Raw genomic sequence first — 25,139 nt, forward strand, 5'->3', positions numbered from 1 at the left:
ACAGAGAGGTTAATTTACTTACCTAGCACCACACAGCATGTAAGTAACAGGTTCTGACCTTGAATTTAGGATCACATGAATCAGGAGCCTGCCCTCTTTACCATGGTGCCAAACTGGCTCTCGACTCCAAGAGACTGACCTTCGCAACAGGTCTGAAATCATGTCTTCCTCACTCAAAGGTCCATGGTGATGGTGCTGATAAAAATAGATCTATCTCAGCCCTCTCACATGGTCATACAACTTTAAAAAGTAACCAAATCAAGAGCACAATGCCAGAGAGAACAGCCAGGGAGCTTAAAATCAAATAAAACAAAATTTGTCTGTAACCAATGACTATAACAATGGAAGGAGTGAATACCATTCTAAAACCTGTAGCCAAGGGGGAAAAATGATGAAAATCCAAGCTGTATCATATATCAGCATCCCTCTAAGCTATGCAGTTCACAAGCACCAACTATTCCTGTCAAAGCTTCAGCCTGGGGTGGTGTTGAGTGATTGTCCCTGAACAAGGATCTACAGCCTTTGGCTCTCTTTGCCGAGATTTCATATTATCACAGGTCTTGTCTGACAAGGTAAAGTTCTTTCTATACTCCTCTAGCCAAAGAACTTTGAACTTGAAAATAAACGTAGCTTGCCTAGTCTAACCCTACTGCTTCTCTCCTACACCTGGCTGCCTGCCCAAAGGCCAGACCATCCATGTCTGCCACCTCTGAGTTGATGGAAGGGGGGCACCTTGGCTTCCCCTCTTCTCTCGGGGTCACTTGCAGAGCACTTTGTGGGGCAAAGCAAGACGGCTGACAGCCCTATTTAAGGTAGATCATTAGGCAGCCGATGACAGCCCTATAGTTAGATCTGCACATCAGTGATACCAAGAGGCTTGTGCACAGGAGCACGTGGGGCCTGGTGCAGTCCAGCTGATTTCATGGTCCACATTTAAGTGCAGATATGACTTCCAAAGAAAATCCAGGATCATTTAAAGCTTTAAAAAGGAATACGTGGCCTGGCCACTCATCTTGAACCTCAGGCACTATTTTGGGGACTATTACAGTTAGAGCTACGGGCTAAATAAATACAGACATGGGTGTCAGAACTCCTTCTAAGGCTATCCCCCAAAGCATCTCTTAGATGAAAACTAAGTGGGCTACTGGGATAATGAGATCACCCACAAATGATTTCACAAGGAATAATGGCACTGGCTATCTTCTGTATTCTTTTTTATGTATTTTTTTTAATTTTTAATTTTTTTTTGGTCTTTCCTAAGGCCACACCCTTAGCATATGGGTGCTAGGGCCACACCCACAGCATATGGAGGTTCCCAGGCTAGGGGTCTAATCGGAGCTGTAGCTGCCAGCCTATGCCACAGCAGAGCAACACGGGATACGAGCCGCTATCTGCGACCTACACCACAGCTCACAGCAATGTCAGATCCTTAACCCACTGAGCAAGGCCAGGGATCGAACCCGCAACCTCATGGTTCCTAGTCAGATTCGTTAACCACTGAACCACGACAGAAACTCCTATTTTCTGTATTCTAAATTTCAAATCATTTTGACTATTGGTTTCTTTAGATTTAAGCTTCTTAGGGGCAGGAGCCTGCCTCTTGTTTCCCTGTGAATCCTCAGTGCCTATCATTGACTGTTTCAAGTACAAATAGTTGTAAATTTAATCACATATATTTTGAAAACTAATAATATTAACAGAATGTTTATGCATTAAAATTTGCACAATACAAATATGTCTGCATTTTCTTACTTGGAGCATCTAGGATGCCAATGTCGAAATAGCTGGGATTATATAAAAGGTTCAATGATGCCTTGTTTGTCCACAATGGCCCAACGAGACATATAAGTATTCTTAATGCCATTTTAAAAATTATGAAGCTAAAGGTGATAGACTGAGGGAGGAGACTTAACTAGACCAATGTTTAACTCTCAAGGCTGATGAGATGTTGTGTCTCTAAGCTTAACATTTATACAGTTTTGCCGCTGCTAGTGTCTGTTTGGGTTTTAGTATGATTATGCCTTTGGAACTCATTGTTTTTCTAATTTGTCAAAAATTAGGAATGGCTCCCATGTTTGGTTCCTTACTGCTCAATGGTTGTTGCAAAATGCAATACAATGGAAATACCATGATCCAAGAGACAAGATTGATAGAATTTAATCATTCCTCTCTTTTAAAAATACTCCCTTCATTTGGCTCATAGGGTAAACTTTCCCTTGCTTTTTTTTCTCCTATTCACTAGCACCTCCTGCTCAGTCTCCCTGGCTGGCCTCGCCTCATTTCCCCTCTCTAATGCTGGAGTAGTGCTCCAAGACCATTCCTCAGAGTTCTCTTCTTTACCTGAACTCCCCTCCTTGGTGATCTCATTTGGTTTCATGGCTTTAAAAACCATGTGGATATGAATAACTCTCAAATTTGTATCACCAGCCTAAACTGTGAACTCTAAACTGTTGTCCCCAGTTGCTTAGTATGTCCCAAATTCAACATCTAAGCATCTTTCCCATATGTTCCTTTACTGTCTTAGGACACAGCAACTCCATTCTTTAGATGCTCAGACAAAAACAAAAACAAAAACACCTTGAGGTCATACCAATTGTTTTCTTCTTTCATCCCCTTCCGCATCGACAACAAATCCTACCCACAGGCTACCTTCAAAACAAATCTGATTGGACCCCCCTGCATCCTCTTCACCACTAGCATCTGGTCATGCCACTGCCTCTTGTGTCACAATTACAACAGCCACCTCTGAACTTATCTCCCACTCATCTCTCTTCTCTACAGTAGCCAGAAGAAAGCTTTTAAAGCCTCAGATCATGTTTCTGCATGACTCAGAACTTTCCAATGGCTTTCTCTCTTGCTCAGGAAAAAGGCAGAATTCTTACTATGGCCTTCAAAGTCTTAAAATTATGCCCAGTTGGCTATGGTCTCCCTTCTACCACTCTTTTGCTTGCTCAGATTCAGCTGCACTGGTGCCCTTCTAGGAGCGCACATTTTTGAAGCATGTTCTTCCCTCCAACCCTTTGCACTGGCTGTTCTCCTCGCCCAGAACGCTCTTCTCCACATGCCTTTATGGCTCCCCCCACCCCTCACTTCCTCAGGTGTCTGCTCTGTGGGGTCATCTTATCAGAGAGGCTTTCCTGGGTTACCCCATGTAAAATTACAACCCCATTCCCACTCTGCACTTCCCATCTTGCGTAATCTGCCTTCTTTCCCCACTAGCATTTACCATCTAAGAACATACACTTATTTATTTCCTATCTCTTTCCTCCTTCATTAGAACGTAACCTTCATGGACACTGTTTTGCTCACCACTGTATCTCCAATGCCCCAAACAGTACCTGGTCCAAGGCAGGCACTCAGCCACCAAAGAAAAGACTCATCTTTTAGTTCCTAGTAAATACAGTGTCCACAATAATGTATGAATTCATTATACTCTTATTTTTCCTTTACAGGAAATGCCCAAACATTCCTCAGTCCCAGCTGGAATCATTTGCCTGTGTTAAGGGCCGACAAAGGAAGCAACCCACAGCCTCCAGAGCTCTTTCTGCTCCAACAACTGGAAGGAAGGTTCTGTTTCCTCTTTATAATTTTGCCTATTGCCAAGAAGGCTGAATTTGCAGTCTGATGGTAAAATCATCTCAGTCTCTCCCACGGCTAATCCCTTTGAAAATTGCACAGAAGAAGGCAAAGGGGACAGTCTTAACCTAAAGTGATTAGGGAGATAAGCAGACACTAAGGTTGACACACACAATTAATTCTCTCTCAGATAGAACATGCTGTTATCCAACATGGAAGAAGGTAGTGACCCATGACACAGTCACCTAGAAATAATGGTCAATTTATTTAAATTTCCTATTCTCAGGAGATAGAAAAATAATGATCTAGTTGGTACCAAGTGAATTTCAGGTTTTGCAGGAAGGCTTTTTTTAATATAAAATTATTTGTAACTTGATATTTTGAATACTTCTCTCCCACACCAGGCAAATGACCACACCCAGGAACATACCCACACCCCTTTGGTTTCTTTCTTCTCATCAACCAGGGTAAAGAATGAATGAGGAAAAGCTAGAACATCAAAACAAATCATAATGTTCAATGTTTAGGCTAAGAGGTAGCAAAGACTGGTAACAGTTAATGGCAGGGAAATGTCCTCTCTGAACCTAATATAACAAGGGGATTTGACTAGGACACCTCAGCTTCCCATGCTCATACTATAATTGCTGATGAGTTTGCACTCCATCTTGGTACACACTGAGGCACTGTAACCCAAAAAGACACAAAGCACATCCAGTTCTGAGAGATCTTGAATTGTGCGATGATACCCGCATTTTTATGTTATTAGATCTACTCTTTAAATCCATTTCCTTTGCTTTTGTCACTGGTTTTGGGATCTGTGGCTTCTGAGTTGAGGCATAACATCTTCCCTGGGCCAAGCAATTCACCCATAAGAGTCTACTCATTTTCAGCCAGAGCTTCTAACAATACAGGAAGTGGGTAACAGTACCACCTGCTTCTGCTTCTGAGAACTAGGTATCAAGTTTCTCTCCACTAGTCTAAGGCATTGACTCAGAGGGGGAACTTTCTGGAATTTTCCTCTTTAAGATTTATAGAAAAAGCAAACAAAACTAAAATACCCTCCAAGTAGGACACATTCGAGCACTCCGTGTGTGTGCATAATCACTCCAATTTACTGACAGATGTAAAATCTGAAAGCAGGAACAAAGCATCCAGCAATTACCATACACAATCTAATAGCTAGGGAACACTGTTCCTTTTTCGTAAAGGATGCTTGATGAAGTTAGCAGGTTATAATGAAATTTATGGGCTGACATTTAGATGGCTAAGTCTTTTGAAAACAGATCACTTAAAGGCAAAAAAAAAATGATTTCATAGTTTCATGGAGCATCAAGCCCTATGAACTGCCCCAGACTAGCTTCTTTAAAAAGTTACCCATTTCTTTCAGCTTACACACAGTTATTTAATAAATAGCTGTGTGTCTGCTGATTCACTGGACTCTGTTTCATGGCCTGGGGTGAAGTGATGGACATGGCGCTCCTGGAGTCCCCAGTCTAAGTGGATGGCTAGCACCATCTAGACTGGCTCTGGTGGCTTTAGGTGGCAGTGGTTTGCAGAGATGATGATATAATTCAGGACCAGAAGAATCAGAGTAAGACAGAAGAACACAGGAATGTTTGAGATATCTCTCTCTCCTGACACCTTTTCTGTCCATAATGAATTCCTGTGTTATGTGCTTCTACCAGAGAACTTACCCCTGCATATTGTAGCTCTTGGATATCTTAGTGAAGTCCTCTTACCCAAATTTTTTTCTGCTTGGAAGGCAAAGTTACATCTTGCTCATCTCCATCTTGTTTGGGCGGTCTCCCTAAACCTACCACATGGCTGACACATTACAAATGTTTGTTGAATGAAAAGCATGAAGGTGGGAAGAAACAGCGGATCAGAACGGTGAGTCAAAGCTGAGGGAGACGCTGTAGACCAAAAACACCTGAGAGTCAGGAACTGAAACCAGACGCTTCTGGGGATTCTAAGACACATCTCACAAAAAGACAGAGGATCCAGGAGAGCCAAGCCAAGCCTGTTTCTATTGACAGGGGATCACCTGGACACATCCTCCTGGGGCAGGACTCAATCCTCAGAGTCTAATCTGGGGATAAAAGTCGGCTACTGAGAGTGACAATATCCCACACTTGAGGATGTCACTGCTTCTTCCTGTCACACAGCATTAAGGGAAGGTATGCACTAGCAGTAAATTAAATATAAAGGGAACCCTCCAGGCACTGGTTTAAAAACATTCTATCTATAAAATTTCAAAAATCTCATCATGTATCATCAGTATCCCCTTTTCTAGGTAAAGATGCCTGGGCATAGGCTCAGATGTGGTACTTAACTGCCCAGAGTCATCTATTAATTTACGAAGTATTCCTTAGTGCCTATTATACACACAAACTGCTAGGTCCTGAGGATACAAAAATGCATCAAAGCTAGTAAGTAGGGATTTAAATCTTGTCTGTGTGACTCCAAACCCCATTCTTCCCACTATACCAAGGCTCCTTGGTGAAGAACGCACTTTGGTAACTTAATAATTGACACTATTTCCACTTAGTGCTGCTGTTTTTTCAGGGTCTCACCTTCAGCCCCAGTAAGGTGAGACCCATGCCACAGGTCACGGCAACGCCAGATCCTTAACCCACTGAGCGAGGCCAGGGATCAAACCCGCAACCTCATGGTTCCTAGTTGGATCCATTTCCTTTTAAAAATTTTTTTTTTATTAAAGTATAGTTTATTTACAATGTTCCTTCAATTTCTGCTATACAGCAAAGTGATCCAGTCATACATATACACCAGCAACTGCAAGACTTTAATTGAAGAGGCAGCTTCCTCTTTCCTAAATAAAATATAAATACCCAATTGTTTCTTAATCTTACATCAAGTCAAAGTAGAATTTCAAGACCCAGGCTCATTCTTTTTGTCCTCACTCTACCCCTGCCATTCACTACCACACTGCTGCCTCGAAGTCCTGCCTTTAAAAATTCCGAGTCCACTATATTCTATGAACAGGCTTAGAAAATGCAAGTGTCCTTCTGAAGCAAAATTAAGTCCTCGGAGTTCTTGACCAAACCAAAATCTAATGAAAACCCAATAAAATGAGAAGCACATGAGATGGGGTAATTCAATTTACTTACACCTGATGGCTTGATTCCTTCTGTTACAGAGCAAAATTTATTCCGCATCCCTAAGATACAAAAAAAGTGCCATACTGCCTTTTTTCCCCCCCTCAGTACAGTAACGTCTGGCTCTGAATCTTTACCTACAATAATTTCAATCTCAGTCATGTTTAGGGGAAGTTTTCCCCTCTCCAGGGTTGTATAACAATCCCCAGAGATTTATTAGGTTCATAAAATTTGGAACAAAGCAGTTGACCCTCAGCCCATCAAGATTGCTGCCAAGATGCCCATAGTCCAAGCCCGTGTGGTCCATTTGTTGGCAGGGACCCAATAGTTCTTTACCCTTCTTAGCCACAGAGATGGTGGACCCCAAGGTCTTGGTGCTTTGAGGATCAGCATCTTGATCTGGATCACCTTACCATTTCCTGGGTAGTGTATGAGCAGTGCTGAAGGTATCTGCCACCTATGATGGCCCTCCTTTGCCCTTCCCTCCAGCCTTTGAAGCAAGGCTAGGCCACGTTTGGCAACTTAGCCTCACCCTGTTGAAGCCTCAGGACCCATGCCCTACTAGGGCCACTCAAATTTTCATCTCCAAGAGACTTTGGGCAACAAAAGTCCTCAAGGCAAAAAGAAGCCCCAGATCTCAGGACACAAAGCCCAGCCCATCTTGGTGAGATAGAATAAATTCATTTTTATTCTACTTTTTCCCTCCAATTTTTCTTACTTTTCCTACATCAACAGGAAAAAAAACAAACCTACCTCTGCTGCAGAGCAGTGGGGCTCAACCACATGTGAACATGAGAGTCAACTGGAACACTTTCAAAATATGCTGATACTGGGGCCCTACCCTGATGGGCATCTCCCAAATGATGGGAATCTCTAGGGAAGGGTGCTGGGTGCAGGTCTTCCCAGTGCACAGTGAGGATGAGGAACTCCTTTATCCACTCAGATCAGAGGTGCTAACCGTAGAAGTCAGAGGAGGCTGGCTGATGTTCTGATAAATGTTTGGAATCACAGGGGAAAACAAATGAGATCTGGATGTAATAAAAGGAAAATCCTGAGGGAAGATCAAGTATCCTCATTTCCTATTCTACTGTACTATATTTTATCGTTGCTCTTTAGGGCCGCACCCGTGGCATATGGAGGTTCCCTTAGGGGTCCAATCGGAGCTACAGCTGCCACTCCTACACCAGAGCCACATTACGCCAGATCCAAGCCGCGTCTGCGACCCATGCCACAGGTCACGGCAATGCCAGATCCTTAACCCACTGAGCGAGGCCAGGGATCAAACCCGCAACCTCATGGTTCCTAGTTGGATTCATTTCTGCTGCACCATGATGGGAACTCATCCATTTCCTTTTTAAAGTTTTTTTTTTTATTAAAGTATAGTTGATTTACAATGTTCCTTCAATTTCTGCTATACAGCAAAGTGATCTAGTCATACATATACACACGTTCTTTTTTTTTTTTTCCATACCATCTTTCATCATGTTCTAACCCAAAAGGTTGGACATAGCTCTCTGTGCTGTAGAGCAGGACCTCATTGCTTATTCCTTCTAAACGTAATAGCTTGCATCTACCAACCTCAAACTCCCCATCCATACCTCTCTCTCATTTTCTTTTAATCAAGGATCCAAAGGTTGGCCACGGTTGACCTGAGACACTATGATCATCAAGGGCTGTCATCCACGGGCCCCTCATCAGATGTGCACCTCCAGAACATAGCCAGATTCCTTTCTGCTCTTTTTCTCTGGGCCTCTGTGCTGCTGCCTCATGAGACTTCTTTTCCTGAGGATGGGGGACTGGGGAGACAATCTGTCAACTGTAAATAAATCACCAGGAGAAACTCATCTCACAGACCTCTCCAAAACTAGGGACTCATAAAGTAGCAAGAGTCTGAGAAGTTAAAACAGAAAACTAGAGCCAACCAACCAACACTGAATGTTTTCAATGTACCAGGCACTGGAGTTTCCACTGTGACTGTGGCTCAGTGAAACAAATCCAACTAGTATCCATGAGGATGCAGGTTCGATCCCTGGCCTCGCTCAGTGGGTGAATGATCTGGTGTTGCCGTGAACTGTTGTGTAGGTCACAGATGAAGCTCAGATCCCATGTTGCTGCGGCTGTGGCATAGGCTGACAGCTATAGCTCTGATTCAATCCCTAGCCTGGGAACTTCCATATGCTGTGGGTATGGGCCTAAAAAGCAAAAGTTTAAAAAAAAAAAAAATCAATGCACAAGGCATTATCTGTGCCATGATACTTGGAGATCTTTGCTCTCCCTTCCCCAACCCGTTCCCAAAGCCCTCCTTGACGAGTGTGAACGACCTTCTGATAACTTCAGCAAAGAGCAAGTAAAACCATTTTGAATGAAAAACATTCTTTATATTCCCTAAAGAAACTGAAGGGCTCCATAGCCAGGAACAACCAAGCCTCAAAATGTGTAAGGGGGCTGTTCATAGCTGCTCAGCGGTCCATCCTGGAAGAGAATCAAGTTCTCTTCTCCCCTCCACAATAACACACTTCCTTCTCCACAGCAGGAGTCAGAATATCTAAACAATGCCCCAAATCTAAGAGAAATCCGTCTTTTTCTCTGGCACATATTTTCGACTTGGAAATAGGGAAAGCAATTTCAGTCCTCTTTCCTTAAGGTGGGGAATATTTATGGTTGGTGTCACAAAATGTTAAATAATTTCTGTGACTTAGAGGTAGATGCACTTTTTTTTTCTTTGAATTTTTAAAAATTTTATTGGAATAGAATTGACTTACAAAGTTGTGTCAATTTCAGGTGTACAGCAAAGTGAATCAGTTATGCAAATACCTGTTCCTTTTCAAATTCTTTTCCCATATAGGTTACTATGCAGTATTGAGTAAATTTCCCTGTGCTCTACAGTGGGTTCTTGTTACCCATTCATTTTATATTATATATCAATCCCAACCCCCTCATTTATCTTTATTTTTTTTATTTATTTATTTTTTTAGCTGCACCCATGGCATGCGGAGGTTCCCAGGCCAGGGATTCAACTCTTGCCACGGCAGTAACCAGAGGCACAGGAGGGACAACATCAGATCCTTAACCCACCGAGCCACCAGGGAAAGTCAAAGTAAATATATTTCAAACAAACTTTTGCAATCAGAGTTCATCTATAGGTGGCTACCCATGTGTTGAACACAAACAGAATTCCAGTCACTATAATATTTATGGTCCCAGAAATCAAGAACCTTTCCTTCAACAACTTTAGGCTATAAATTCTTGAGTCAACTTAGAATTAAGCATCAATAACCACTCCTTTTTATTTATTTATTTGGCTTTTTAGAAACTGAGGTGTGGGGGATTTAAAGTAATATATATATAATTACATATATATATAATTATTGTATTAGTTTCCTTTTATGATAAACAGATCAACGATGCAGAAAAGCCCCTATTTTATCCTACAGTTGCAACTAACTGTAGTTCTTATGACTAAAGCTATATAGAGCAGACCACACCAGCAACAGTCAAAAGCCATCTCTCCTAGCAAAATGCTACCTGGTCACAACCTCACTCCTCCCTGTATTGGCATTATCAGGTTCTCCTGTGCAAATTTACCTTCAAATCAAGATAAGGGGAGGAAAAATGATCTACAGGGAATCACAGCATAGAGGAGAAACCCCTCAGCAGTCATTGGATCCAAGATTCTTGGGAGTTTGCCCATAAAAATTGGGGGAAAAATTTATGGGCAAAGCACCAAAAGAGAATCTAAAAACCAACATGTAACTGAATCACTTTATTGTATAGTAGAAATGATCACAGTGTGTATCAACTATCCTTCAATAAAACTTTTAAAATGACCCCCCTGAAAAAAACCCGAAAGATGTAATACTGTTCTGTACATCTCTCAATACTATTTGCACACTTCTCTTCGCAAATTCAAAACTTCCTATGTCACCTGCTTGCCTGCTCCGCCTACCCACATTTGGTGCCTGTTAACTAGTTAATCCTCTTGGCATTCTGTGAGATCAGTTCTTTAGGCTTTACTAGAGTTATTTAGCCTGGGGAATTCCAAGCAGAGAGGAAATCTGTTATTCATCTGCAAGGGTAAGAAGGATTGATATATGGAAGCTGGTAACCATCTTTTATCCACTGAGGTCAGAATGAGACAGGAGAGCCCCCCAAAAATATAGCAGAAAAGACTGAAATGAGATATGAGGAAGGAGTTACTGAAAGTGAGGGTTAAACACAACCATAAATTATCAAGATTGGATTACAGTTACAAACAGAACACACAACTATCTCCTGTGGGAGTGCTGAAAGTATCTTGTGATTGGAATCCTGTAAGAACACAACTCTGTGGAAATATCATTAAAAGAAGATTACTTTTGGTCAATTTACCCAATTTTAGTATCTTGATACTCATGCACTAGGGGATGTGAGCTCTGTGAATGCATAAACTGTGTTTAATTCTCCCTCTACTCTGGTTAGCCTGGCATTATGTACAAATAAATAGGCAATAAAGTATTTTTGCTGTTCTTTGTTTAACAAGGTAGCCATTTTGCCTAATACTTTTGTCTGGAACCAACATCCAGAGACCAGGATTCCTAAGATCTGTCCCTTGTGACCATGTGACAAAGACTCATCCATTTATTCAATGACCCGTGACATTATCTCTGCTCTCATAGTCAATGGCTTCCACTTTAGGTCACCAGGAAACTTCAATTTGTCATAGCTGGGGGATCATTTTTGACTTTGTCTTTCTTGACCTATCTATGTGGCCATAGTGCAAATCTCTCCATTTTCCTAGAAACATCTCTTTTGGCTTCGAAGGCAATACAGCACTCTCCCAGCGCCTTCTCTTTTTTTTTTTTTTTTTTGGTCTTTTTGCTATTTCTTGGGCTGCTCCTGTGGCATATGGAGGTTCCCAGGCTAGGGGTCGAATCGGAGCTGTGGCCGCCAGCCTACGCCAGAGCCACAGCAACACAGGATCCAAGCTGTGTCTGCAACCTACACCACAGCTCACGGCAACGCCGGATCGTTAACCCACTGAGCAAGGCCAGGGACCGAACCCGCAACCTCATGGTTCCTAGTCGGATTCGTTAACCACTGTGCCACGACGGGAATTCCACAGCGCCTTCTCATCCACTCACCTCTCATTCAGCCTCTCCCACATTTTGAGAGTTGAGAGTTTTTTCAGGCTCTGGCCTCAGGCCTCTGCTCTGCTCATACTATTTACCAAGTAACTCCATTCAAGTCACTGGCGTCAACTCACATCTCTCCCATCTCACCTGTCCATGTCCAGGCCCCTGTATTAGAATGGAAGCCATGGTCATGTCCACTTGGATGTCCCTGACACACCACAAGCTAATTTATCCAAAACATCTCATCAGCCCTCCTTTCCCAGACTTGTTCCTTCTTGGTGCCATACACTCCCTATATGGGCAGTGGGTACCATCATTCACCCACACACCCCTGGCAAGAGCCTGGAAGTTACTCACAGGTCCTCTCTCTCACATCCAGTTATAATTTCCTTTCCTTCTCCCCTTCTCTCCATTGTCATGGCTCCTGACTTGGTTTAGGCCCCTAGAGTCACCACAACATTCCTTACTGAGCTTGGCCTTCCGTTTCACTCCTCCCCATCAACCCTCCATGCTCCTGACACAGTGACATCCCCCAGAAGGCAAATCCAAGCAGCTCACTCAATGGCTTAAAGCTCTCCAGTGGTTTCCCTACAACTTCAGATTCCTCCTCCTCACCTGCCTCCTGCCCTCTCCTCCCACAGCCTCAGCTCCACCCCTCGCCTACTAACCCTCACCCAAAGGCTAAATGTCAGGGCTTTGGACCTACTCCTGAAATGCCATGCTTTCTCCGCACTTGAGCCTTTGCACACGTTGTTCTTTTGAAGCCCTGTCTCCATCACACTCCCTGCTTTCTGTTTTTGTTTTGTTTTGTTTTGTTTTCTTTTTAGGGCGGCAACTGCAGCATATGGAAGTTCCCAGGCTAGGGGTGGAATTGGAGCTAGAGCTGCCAGCTTACGCCACAGCAACTCATGATCTGAGCAACATCTGCAAACTATACCACAGCTCATGGCAATGCCAGATCCTTAACCCACTGAGTTAGGACAGGGATCAAACCCCCGTCCTCATGGGTACTAGTCAGGCTCATTACCGCTGAGCCATAATGGGAACTCCTCCCTGTTTTCTAAGACTTATCATACACTTCATCCAATCTGGAAAGGTCCACTACAGTGTTTCCATGGTACTCCCTGCATACCTCTGGCATTGCTTTTTTCTTTTTTTCTATTTAGGGCATATGAAAGTTCCCAGGCTAGGGGTCAAATAAGAACTGCAGTTGTATCTGATGCCATAGTTACAGCAACACCAGATCTGAGTCACATCTGAGACCTATACTGCAGCTTGGTAATGCTGGCCAGGGCAGTGACTGAACCCGCATCTTCATGGATACTAGTCAGGTCCTTAACCTGCTGAGCCACAATGGGAACTCCTGGCATTGCATTTATTACCTTGTACCCTAACTGCAGTTTTGCCTGCCTCCTATTAGATCCCTGAAGATGGGAACTGTGAACTGATCTGTGAGCCTAGAACAAGGCCTTGCCCAGAAGAGGTGCCCAGTAAATGCCTAATGCATGAATGATGACTTTGGCTGGCCCGGGGTCTTAAACTCAGCCTGTTATACCAATACAATCAAGGTTTAATATCTAGTTTTTATTTGTTAAACTGGGCCACTGGACAGGAAAGGGGTGAAAGAAAAAGCCAATGTCCCATGCAATACAGCAGCAGGCTGGTTTAAGCAGTCTTCCAAGCAAATACCTCAACCACCCTCTACTTTGGTTTGACAGTGCTTGGCAACAGCGTTAATTCTGGTTTCTTAGCCTTCAAGTCTTCTCTTGGCTGGGAGCTCCCTGATGTCCGGAGTTGTGGTTTTTGGTCCTCTAGGATCATCACAGAACTTTGCCAAGGGAACCCACCACCTCGGAAAGAACTGAAGGAACAGACCAGAGGATGTCCTTCCAGCCTTAAGCTGCATTTCCATTACATCTGTTCAAATTTTGAGCATTGCCAATTTTCAGAGGCAATTTCATCCCCCAAGCCTCAGCCTGACCAGTATCCAGCAACTCCTAGTTAAACATGAGTCCATTGCTTACCTTTGGATCATCAGAAGAAGCCCAAAGGAATGGAAACATTTTATCTAATTCCAGCTGCCACACCAACTGAGTCAAAAGGTGATTCATTGTGCATTTGGGTTCCTTCAGTGTGTGCGTTAACCCTATGTTTGCCCCTTTGAAACTAATACTTTTTTTAGAAACAATATCCTCATTGTTCTCTTTTGATTTAAAAAAAGTCATGAACTGTGTTGTTGACTGTTGCAGAAACAAAGATAATGCAATACTACCTGTCTGCTTATTTTCCAAGTATAGCAAGTAGGCAGTATAATGGCAGAGTCAACATTTGCATGCAGATGTACACTTTTAGAGAGGCTAAACACTTTATACCCTACCAGTTGGTCCTTTTTGAATTAAACCTGCAGAACTGTCACATGTCTCTCTTAAGACTACTGCTTTTTTTATGGACAAGTAACTGATACCTAGGACTTTCTCATCAGGCAATCATGGAAACAGATGTTCTCTCTTTCTACCACATGCAATGCCAGACTTTTATGATGCGTCGGCCCTAGGGGACAAATATCTAGGAATCCCCAAACAGTTAAAGGTAACCACTAGCAAAGCCAGAAAAAGCTTGTGGAATCCGCCGCATCTGGGCCAGGCTAAGAGGTAAATGAATACAAAAGGGTGAAAAGCCTTCTAAATAGTAGCGATTACGATTTATTTTTTCACAAATCTTGCTTTAAGATGGCACTCAACCTTCTCAACTTTCTTCCATTTCCGTTGACAAAACGAGTGTTTTAATAAAGGTCTCAGTGTATTTAGAATTTAGAGGTACCACTTGTTGCTTCGCTATATACATTGTTTGAAGCTATGAGCTCTAACTCCAGTTGCTGCTCCTAAGAAGAAAATCCTTGTTTCAACAGGAGCAAACCTCACTGGAGTCTTTGAAGACAGGGAAAAAGACAGAGCCTGAGTGCCGTGGGTCTTGCCACTCTAGAGATTTTTATCTGACAAGTTACACATTCAGAGAGAGAAAACCTCCACTGGCAGTAACAGATTGCTGTAGGTTTTTATGTAATTATGGTTAAAGCGTTAAGATGTTTTTTCAAGTCTGTCTTGCACATTGATTGATTTTGCTACTTCAATTTTCATATAAAATCCATTACAGCAGAGTGGTGAAGAGTACCAGGCTCTGAAATCAGACTGGCTGGGGGCTAGACATCTGACCTCTGAATCTAGCCATGTGGCCTTTGGCAAATGTTATTACCTTCTTACCTCAAACTTTTTGGTTGTGAAATGGGAGTAATAAATAATTTCTTCATGTATCATTTGAAGTGAAATAAGTGGGGAAATATAAAACCCCTCAGATTATACTTGCACATAACACATACTCAAGAGATCATGGTATTATGTTAACATTACTATCATATTTTAAGAATAAACAATGTTCAGGAGTTCCCGTCATGGCGCAGTGGTTAATGAATCCGACTAGGAACCATGAGGTTGCGGGTTCAGTCCCTGGCCTTGCTCAGTGGGTTAAGGGTCCGGCGTTGCCGTGAGCTGTGGTGTAGGTCGCAGACATGGCTCGGATCCCGCGTTGCTGTGGCTCTGGCGTAGGCCGGTGGCTACAGCTTCGATTCAACCCCTAGCCTGGGAACCTCCATATGCCGCGGGAGCGGCCCAAGAAATAGCAAAAAGACAAAAAGACCAAAAAAAAAAAAAAAAGAATACACAACGTTCAATAGCCTATGTCTCCTTATAACAACAGAATAGTTTGATCTTCACAGACATATTGTTGATGTCTCCAAAGTTACAGCCACGGTTTAGAAGAGAAACTAGGCTGATCTGGGGTTTGGGGTTGCTTTTCAACAATGGAAATGCCAATTTGGGCTCCACCCACTACGCATGGAAGCTCCCAGGCCAGGGAACAAATCTGAGCCATAGATGCAACCTACTCCACAACTGCAGCAACACAGGATCCTTAACCCGCCATGCCACAGAAGGAACTCCCTGAGATGCTACTTTGAACCCAAACATAAGATCCCCCAATAGATTACTGACCCAAAACCACAATAACTGTCCTGCTTTTGTAAGTTGTCAGTTCAATGAAAAACGTCTTAATTCTGTCCTGCACTAAACTGTCAGCACTCTGGTTGGTCACCAGGACTGACCAAACAGCCAGTGATGCCTGCCCTGGACCCCACAACCAAGCTTGCCTGTCCACTCCCAATACAGCTTGGCTCTTTCCCATTCTTTGAAACCAGTTCCATTTCTGGGAACAAGACAATAAACATGCCCTGTGGCCCAAACAGTTCTGCCCCATTCTCATGGTCTAGTTGCTTGCTGGACCAAGAGGCCTTTTCCTGTCCTTCAACCTGACTTCCATTGCCCTAGACAGTTTGATTAAGTCTGTGACATTGGATTTAACAGAAGCATCATCAAAATGAAATTCCCAAGTCTCCAGGTTGAGGGCTGATTAGATTACTCACTGGCCGCATGGCTTTGGATAAGTCCTTACTTCTATGAGCCTCATTTACAAAATAAATCTAATAATGCCCAAGTCAGAGACAATAGTGAGAAGTGACATTATCATGCATGTAAATACATTCTATAAATGGGGAAACAATACAATCATAGCAAATATTAGGGACCCAAATTCTTAGGCTTCAATTTTATTATTAGTTTCCCAATTGTCCTGGGGCCATCTCGTCCTTGCTAAATAACCCCTGACCCCCTCCCTGGGCTTGACCTCAGGTCTCTAAATTTTCTGGGTTCTCTTTCATCCAGCCAAAAATTCTGTCATCTGCAGCTGCAGATGTCACAGAGGCATTCATAATCCTGGAGTTACTGGAATCTGCTTGTCTGCCTCACTAATATGATTGTACATTTTTTTTTTCCATTTTTCTTGTTTTATTTTGGTTTTTTGATTCGGGCTCCTCCTTCTTGACAATCCTGATAACTTCTAACAGAGTTCTGCAGCTAGATACTCTACCAGGCAAATGAGAAATCTTATTATCCTGAAAGGCATGAGGGTGAAAAGGGGAGAGACCAGGGCACAGGACTGGATGGGGGTAATGACTGAAAGCCCTTGACTATAGTCAAGGGCTATAAGAAGAAGAAAGCCACCATTGACTGAGTGCCTGTCATGTACTGGTTCTGTGCTAAGCACTTTGTAAACAACGCTTCATCAGTCCTGACGATAACCTCATATACATTGCACTGATGAGAAAAACGAATAAGCTCAGAGTACATGTCATTTACCCAAAGCCACACAGCAGAAGAGATTAAATGAGAATCCAGATCTGCTAGGGAGTTTGGGGAAGGAGAGAAATGGGAGAGGTAGATCAAGATGGACAAAATTCGAGTTGCAAAATAAATGAGTCATGGGTATGAAATGTACAGAGGGAGAATTTTTTTAAAAAAAGAAGAAGAAAAAGAAGAATAATCCAGGTCTGCAGTAAAGGATCACGGGAGAAGTCACCTCATCCTTCTGTTGCCTCTGCCAACATTGGGTTGCCTCAGCCAGCTCAAGGAGTCTCCAGTAAGACCAAAATTCACGCCATCTCCACTTCTTTCAGAGATCACTGCAAAGCTCAGAAGGGCTGAGAAGAGACACTGGAACTTGTGAGCTGGAAAGTCACTAAGTATGCCTCCCACTTTGGAGCATCTGGAAGAGGAGACACATGGTCCTGCTGTTTCCTGTGGTCCAGAACACGTGTTTGGGGAGGCTTTTCTTTCCTGGCATCTACAGGTGCATGTGAACCGGGCATGACCAAAATCTGTTTATCTGATGGGAAGATCAGGGAGCCGGGGCTGATGCTTCTGCAAAAATAAGATTTCTGCAAGCACTGCAGTCTAAACAAAGGCTACGTGTATCATCCAGAGGCTGACACTATATTTAAACAAATGAACACAAAAGGGGGGGGGGGCTCTCCTGTGGTACAGTAGGTTAAGGATTCAGTGTTGTCATTATAGCAGCTTGGGTCACTGCTGTAGTGCAGGTTTGATCCAGGGAACTTCTGCATGATGTGGCCATGGCCCAAGGTCTACCTGATAATAGAGAAGTGTCACTCTGATCCAAAGATCTCACCTCAGAACTCTGGGATCTGTAAACTGCTGTGCAGAAACATTTGAATTGAGATGAAGGCAAGAGATGATGCCTTTGTGGCATGCAAAGCTACAACACGCGGCTTGGGGCTTGGCGGCATGCGGTCCCTCCCCCTCTCCTCCTGGCCTGAGGAATCAATTACTTGCTATAAACTCACGATCAGGCTCTTGTTTCCCAAATCAAGTACAGCCAACAGACTGAAGAGCTAATTAGTTAGCTGGGTAGGTTTTTGTGCGCATAGAAGGGCACTGGAGAATCTCAGACTCATCAGATGCATGGGTCCCTGACCCCTGCTGGGTGAAGCCAGGTGGGCGAGTGATGCTCTGGGTATTCTTCCATGTGAGGGGTGGTGCTGCTACAGTGTCCAGGGAACTAGCTCCCTGCTGCTGCCTTATCTCCTCTCTAGACTTCAATGCTTCAGTCACAGGAAGGCAGGGCAAAGGGGGTTGAAATGGGTGAGAGAACCCCTGATAATTTGGTCTCCGATAGCGAAAGACAGGACTGCCCATAAACAAAAATTCAGAACATGTTCACGTTTTGTTTGGGTTATTCTCCCGCTTCATCCAGACTCTTCCTCTTCCTGGACTGCCGTTGTCCCTCTCCTTCTAAAATCTCAGTGTCTTCATGCTTCCCTCTGGCTAAATACCTTCCTTTCTCACCAGTACAGGCTCCCAAGTCTTTAGAGCCAAGAGATCCATGCTTCAAAGTTCCTGACCTCCTACACATACTCTCAAAACTTCCAGCTCATGATATGATCACAAAAAGTGATCTGATTAAACTTTAGGGAGCTGTCAGGATTTTTTCAGATTCCATTATGGCATTTGTGTTATTTTTATAGGCAGTATGGGACTACACATGGCACTGTTACATTTTCAAATTTGTTACTGAGAACACAAATGTATTTCGGTAACGTGCTCAATATCCTGCCCTCCCACTACAACGTGCTGCAGACAGGCTCTTGGATGGACTCTGGGGATCCCCACTGTTCTGTGGTTCACACCCTGTGTAATCCCCGGCCCTCTGAGTGTTGCTAGAGCTGGTGACTTCCTTCGAATAAAAAGGATGCAGCTAGTGGTGTATTGAAATTGGCAGCAGCTCTGTAGCACTAAGACACAGATTCAATCCCCAGTCCAGCAGAGTGGGTTACAAAGAAATTGCTGCAGCTGCAGCATAGGTCACAACTGCGGCTTGGATTTGGTCCCTGGCCCAGGAAATCCATATGCCTCAGGGCAGCCAAAAAAAAAAGATGCAGCTAAATAGTGTGATGTCATTTCCAAGATTAACTTATAAAGAGACCATGGCTTCCATGTTATGGGTCCTTGCTTGCTCTCTCTGGTGGATGGCAGCTGCCCTGTGGGGAGGTCCATGTGGTCAGGAACTGCTATCTCTGGCCAATGGCCAGCAAGGATCAGAAGCTTCTAACAGCCAGGTGAGTCACACTGGAGGTATATCCTTCCCCGGTAGAACGTGGACATGACTAAAGTCTGTGAGATACTCCAAACCAGAGGACTCAGCTAAGCCACCTCCAGACCTCAGACCCACAAAAACTGAGAGACGGTAAATGTCTGATGGTTGAAGTTGCTAAGTTTGGGGGTAACCTGTTATGCAGCAAGAGATAATTAATACCTCTGTAGATCAGGACATTCTTCTCAGACAACTTGTGGCACAGATACCTGACATTTGTACCTCACTTCTCTTTCTGAACCTGTGGACGGTGCAAATAATCAGTCACCACATTCTCTCCCCGAACAACAGGCAGCCACTTACAATTGATTGGAACAGACCACCAAGATAAGGCCATTTGTCCTCAGGAGCTGACTGCATGAGCAGAGAGCCATCACCTGTCATCCTCTGTCACCTAATGAGGCCCAGAATCTGCTTCCCATGGCCTTGGTTCCCTCTCTTTGATTTTATTTATTTATTTTTTTAGGAGCCCAACTACACTGAAACAGAAAGCACTGATTTCCAGATAAATTTCACCTTTGCTTTGTCAACATCTGGGGAAACTCCTATCCGTGGTTGGTATTTTATATACATTTCCTTACTTCATTATGGCTCAGTCACTTTCATATCTCACTATTAAGGGTTTTTTTTCTTTGTTTCCTTCTTTAGAAATAGCTGTCCATTTCTCTAGCAAGTCTCTGAAAGTCTCCCCTCATCAGGGTGTCTTAAAACCCACAAAGAAACATGAATAAAGGGTTGACATCCTTAAGACTTTCAAGGTTCTTTCCTTGATCAACAAGGGCACCTTTTCATTGATAGACTGGGTTGCTTAAGAGTTTTACCTACTCTTAGTTCTAGTTAAACATGATTTGCATCTAGAAAAGCAGCAGGAGAACAAGCCATCATGGTGCTCAAACCTTTCTTTCTAAATGAGATATGTCAAGATGGGGAGCTGCATTCTCTTCTGCTTAGCAGGTGGACAGATTCTGCTTCTCTAACAGGGGCTGCTCATGGTCAGAAGCCCCTCAGGGAAAGACTTAGCCACCCCCAAGGCACTGGAAACCAAGACAAGGTGGGCAGTGGGAACCTGAGACCAGCTTAATACACGATCCAACCTCCCCAGGACCAACTTTCTGCTATTTAATTTACTATAGAAGAATCCAAGTTGAAGCTATAGTAAAGGACTATTTTATAGACATTAAATTAGTAACTTTTAAAAATAATGTGTTTTTATTAATCTTCTAGCTCTGCTATTTTCTGCTTTGGAGATCTGGGCAAATTATTCAATTCAATGAGCCTCTACTTCCACATGCTTGAATTCAGATTTTATAGCGTCTCACACATGGTGAGTGCACGCCAAATGCTACTTATTGTGATTATCATCTACTGAACCAAATGACCAACAAAAAGCTGTGATCTAAGCTTGAACAACAGAACTTTCTGTGATGATGAAGTGTTCTACAATCTGTGCTATTCAGTATGATAAGCACTAGCCACTGGTGGCGACCGAACACTTGTAATATAGTCAGCATAACTGAGAAACTGGATTTTACATTTTATTTCATTCACATTGAAAGAGCTACATAGGGCCAGAGGCTACTCTACTGGACAATGCAGCTTTTGAGGAATATCTTATTTTCAAAGCAGCCTTCCAATCTCACATCCTTCCCCAGGGAGCAAAAGCAGATTGCCTGCACTGACCAGAGAGCACTGCAAAACATCACCTTGACCTCTTAAAGCATCCAAGAGTGTACTGCTGGTTATAGGAAAGCACTCAGTGAATGGGCATGGGTTGGAAAGGGAAGCCCTTTTAGGCAAAGAGTGCATCTGACCTACTGTTTTGTTTTTGTTTTTGTCTTTTCTAGGGCTGCGCCCATGGCACATGGAGGTTCTCAGGCTAGGGGTCCAATCGGAGCTGTGGCCACCGGTCTACACCACAGCAACAGCAACATGGGATCTGAGCCACATCTGCGACCTACACCACAGCTCACGGCAACGCCAGATCCTTAATCCACTGAGCGAGGCAAGGGATTGAACCTGCAACCTCATGGTTCGTAGTCGGATTTGTTAACCACTGAGCCACGATGGGAACTCCTGACCTACTATTAACAGACTATGCAGTTCCATTGTTGTGAGGAGTACTGGGCATCTTGTACCCAGTTATCATCATTAGCATCTAGTCACCCTAATGGCTGCTGGCTGGCTGAAGTCAGAAGGCTCTCTGTGTAAAGCTAATGAGAGCCTGGGAATTTAGAGTAATAAATACTACATGCTAAGCAATGAACAAAAGGGTTACCGTTACCAACACTCCATGACATAGAAGCTGCCTTTGAGCTAATATTAACACCTGTACATGTCTCACCTTATTGATCAAGCACTTATTATAAGCCAGGCTAACCACTAGAATACAAAGCTGAACACAGCTCTTCTCACTCTAATCCAAGTCAGAGAAGCAAGTGAAGAACCGTGATGTAGGATGAGAAGTACAATATGGTGGCATAAAGCGTATGTAATCCACTGCCTGTGTTGGAGACAGAGCAGAAAAGCCTTCTCAGAACAAGAGGCAGTCGAGCAGGGTTTGAAGGCATCACAGAACTTGCCTTCATCGAAGTGTATAAGAGAAGGAAGGGTGCTCCTGGCAGAGAAGAAGCGTGTGCAGAGTCTGGTGCCTTTGAGAAGCATCCATTCAAGACCCTCAGGGGGCAGCTCTGGGAAGAATACGGAAAAGTAAGTGGGGTCAGAACGTAACAGGCTCTCCTAAGGAGTTCTGATTCGCTCTTAGAAAATGGGAAACCACTGAAGGATATCAAATAGCATAGTAATGGGATTTGTGTAAATCACTCTGATCTGTGGGAGATGGACTGGAGGGAGGGCGAGCAGGGGATTAGTTAGAAGACCCAGCTCATGCTGGAGGGAGAGTGGGATGTGTCTGGAGGGGAAGGAGCAGAGATGGGGAATCCGCAGTGGTTAACAGTGGTTCTTTTTCTAAAACAAAGGATGGAAGTTTCCACACCAGAGTCAGTTTTGTAGGAGGAGGAGTTTTACAAAATTGAAATACTGTTATGGGCTTAACTGTCTTTTTCCCAATTCACATGCTGAAGTCCTGGCCTCAGGACCTCAGAATTTGACGGCATTTAGAGATGGGCCTTTGAAGAGGTGATGAAGGTTAAACATGGTCATTAGGCTGGTTCTCGATCCAGTGTGACTGGTCTCCTCAAAAGAAGAGATCAGGATGCATGCACAGAGGAAGCCCAGGTGATGACCTTGGATAAAAAGAACCATTTGTGAGCCAAGGAGAGAGGGCTCAGAAGACACCCAGCCAGCTGACACCCCAGTCTCAGACTTTGACTCCAGAATTGTGAGAAAATAAGTTTTTTTGTTTTCATTCTTTTGTTTGTTTGTTTGTTTGTCCTTTTGCTTTTTCTTGAGCCGCTTCCACGGCATATGAAGATTCCCAGGCTAGGGGTCGAATCGGAGCTGTAGCCACCGGCCTACACCAGAGCCACAGCAACGCGGGATCCGAGCTGTGTCTGCGACCCACACCACAGCTCACGGCAACACCGGATCGTTAACCCACTGAGCAAGGCCAGGGACCGAACCCGCAACCTCATGGTTCCTAGTCGGATTCGTTAACCGCTGCGCCATGAAGGTAACTCCAGAGGGGTGGGAATATTCTTAAGAAGTTGGACTCGGGACCCTAGACCCTGAAGTCATTCCTGAGAGTTCATGTAAAGGTTTAAGGGAAGCAAGTCTCCTACTCAGGTGCTCAGAGTCCCAGGACCTTTAGGACCTTAAAGTTTATCTTCATTATATAACGTAAAAGCACTTCTACTGTTATTTACAACAGTATAAAAATTACATCAATCTTCCTCTTTGGCTATAAAATGTACAATTCAGTATCCCAGTACAAAATAAAGACCGATTCAGTTGATTATTTTTTTTTTAGAAATACATTTTATAATATCAAAGTTTAATTTACCAAATATATGTAATATCCATAAGTTTATATGCAACTATATTCTTAACTTTCATCAAAATATGATTTCTTCCCTTGAATTTCTTGAGTCTCAAAGGGTTTTCACGTACATATATATGCGTGTGCACTTGTGGCAAAGTGAGATAAAGAGACAGGAACTGACTTTCACGTTCGAGACTGGAAAACTGAGAGGCAGCTTCTCTGCACCTTGATGCTATTTAGTAAACCTGAGGCCTACCATGTGTTTGCCACATTCCCCAGAGGGGATGTCAATCAGGAAAAGTAAGAGGTATTTCTTCACTTAGATGGCTAAGAGGCATTTCAGTGTGATGCTACCCCAAACAGTTATTTTAATCTCCCCTCGTCCCTTCCTCAACCCTGCGAATACCACCATTTATTCAACTTCAAACTTCAGCTTCATTCTTGGTCCCACCTCTCCCTAGCCTCCAATATCCAATCCCTTGCTACCCCTATCACCTCCAAAACATAGCCCAGCTTCTCAGCACCCTCACTGTTGACTCTCTAGCCCAGGATCTCACCATCTCTGCTCTGGCCACTGCTGAAGCATCTTAGAACAACTTCTGCTTCATTCTCCCCTGCACCCTGATGGGTCAATTTAGCAGTCAAATGCAGTCTTTAAAAAACTTAAGATTCTACTCCTCTGCTATAAATTTTCAGTAGTGTCCTATTTTTCTTAAGATAAATCCAAATGCCTCATCGTGCCCTCCAAGGCCTGGCGGGAGCTGCCCAGGGTCTTCATCTCTCCCTCCACTGCCATATGATGTCCCTCCTGGTCACTGGGACCCATTCACACTGGCCTTACTTCAGTCCTCGAATGTGACAAGCCCCTTCCCTTTCAGAGCTTGTGAACTTCCTGCCATTCTCGCACCTGCCATCTTTTGCGTGTGATGCTCACCCAGCACTTAGAATGTGATGCTGAGATAGCCCTTGCCCTCTCCCACACCACTGTTAATATTAGCCCTTGCCCTCTCCCACACCACTGTCAATATATCAGAGCACCTGCTACAATCTGTATTTATTCCCATGCTTTCTCCCTTGCCTCCTCCCCACCAGACTGTAAGTCATGCCCCCTCCACCCCCACCTCTCCAGGGCAGGAAGGCTCTGCCTCCACCACTGTACCACATGCATGGCTAATGCTTGGTAAACAGCCACCAAATGAGCAAGAGCCTCAAGCAGGGATGGTGGCAATCTCCCACTGAACCCAGCATAGGGAGGTGCTGTTTCCTAACTGCTCTGCAGTTGATGTCAGCAAAATAAATACTTTGAAACCTTCTATTTTTCAGAAAGCAAATTAAAATGCAAATCGGCTTAATTGGAGGCACTGCTGCTAAGAAAACTTCCGGCTCTAACAAGCTTCCCACTCACAGAGCTGAATAATTAGTGTCACTTACCTGTCTAGACCAAGTCTGTGATAGCCTCCCAGTCCCAGCTTTGAGTATGGACCATGCTATGAGCACTAGCAGGCTATGACACAAAGCAAAAATCCCTCCAAAATTGTATTATTGTGGGTTCCAACCTGGTTTCCTGAACTGGTTTCCTGAACTGAAATTTTTATTTTATTATTTTATTTTGGTTTTTTTTTTTTTTTTTTTTTGCTTTTTAGGGCCACACCCATGGCACATGGAAGCTCCTAGGCTAGGGGTTGGAGCTACAGCTGCTGCCTATGCCACAGCCACATGAGCACATAAGCCACATCTGTGACCTGTACCACAGCTCACGGCAACGCCAGATCCTTAACCCACTGAGTGAGGCCAGGGATCCAACACACAACCTCATGATTCCTAGTCGGATTCATTTTCTCT

At 43.7% G+C, this 25,139-nt stretch overlaps 1 protein-coding gene across 1 annotated transcript in view; it reads right to left on the reverse strand.

Moving 5' to 3' along the window:
* Window positions 1–25,139, reverse strand: part of RYR3 (ryanodine receptor 3) — a 570,648-nt gene that overhangs the window by 401,984 nt on the left and 143,525 nt on the right. The gene's annotated exons all lie outside the window — the stretch shown is intronic.

The sequence above is a fragment of the Phacochoerus africanus genome, chromosome 9, assembly GCF_016906955.1.
Source record: "Phacochoerus africanus isolate WHEZ1 chromosome 9, ROS_Pafr_v1, whole genome shotgun sequence".
NCBI lineage: Eukaryota > Metazoa > Chordata > Mammalia > Artiodactyla > Suidae > Phacochoerus > Phacochoerus africanus.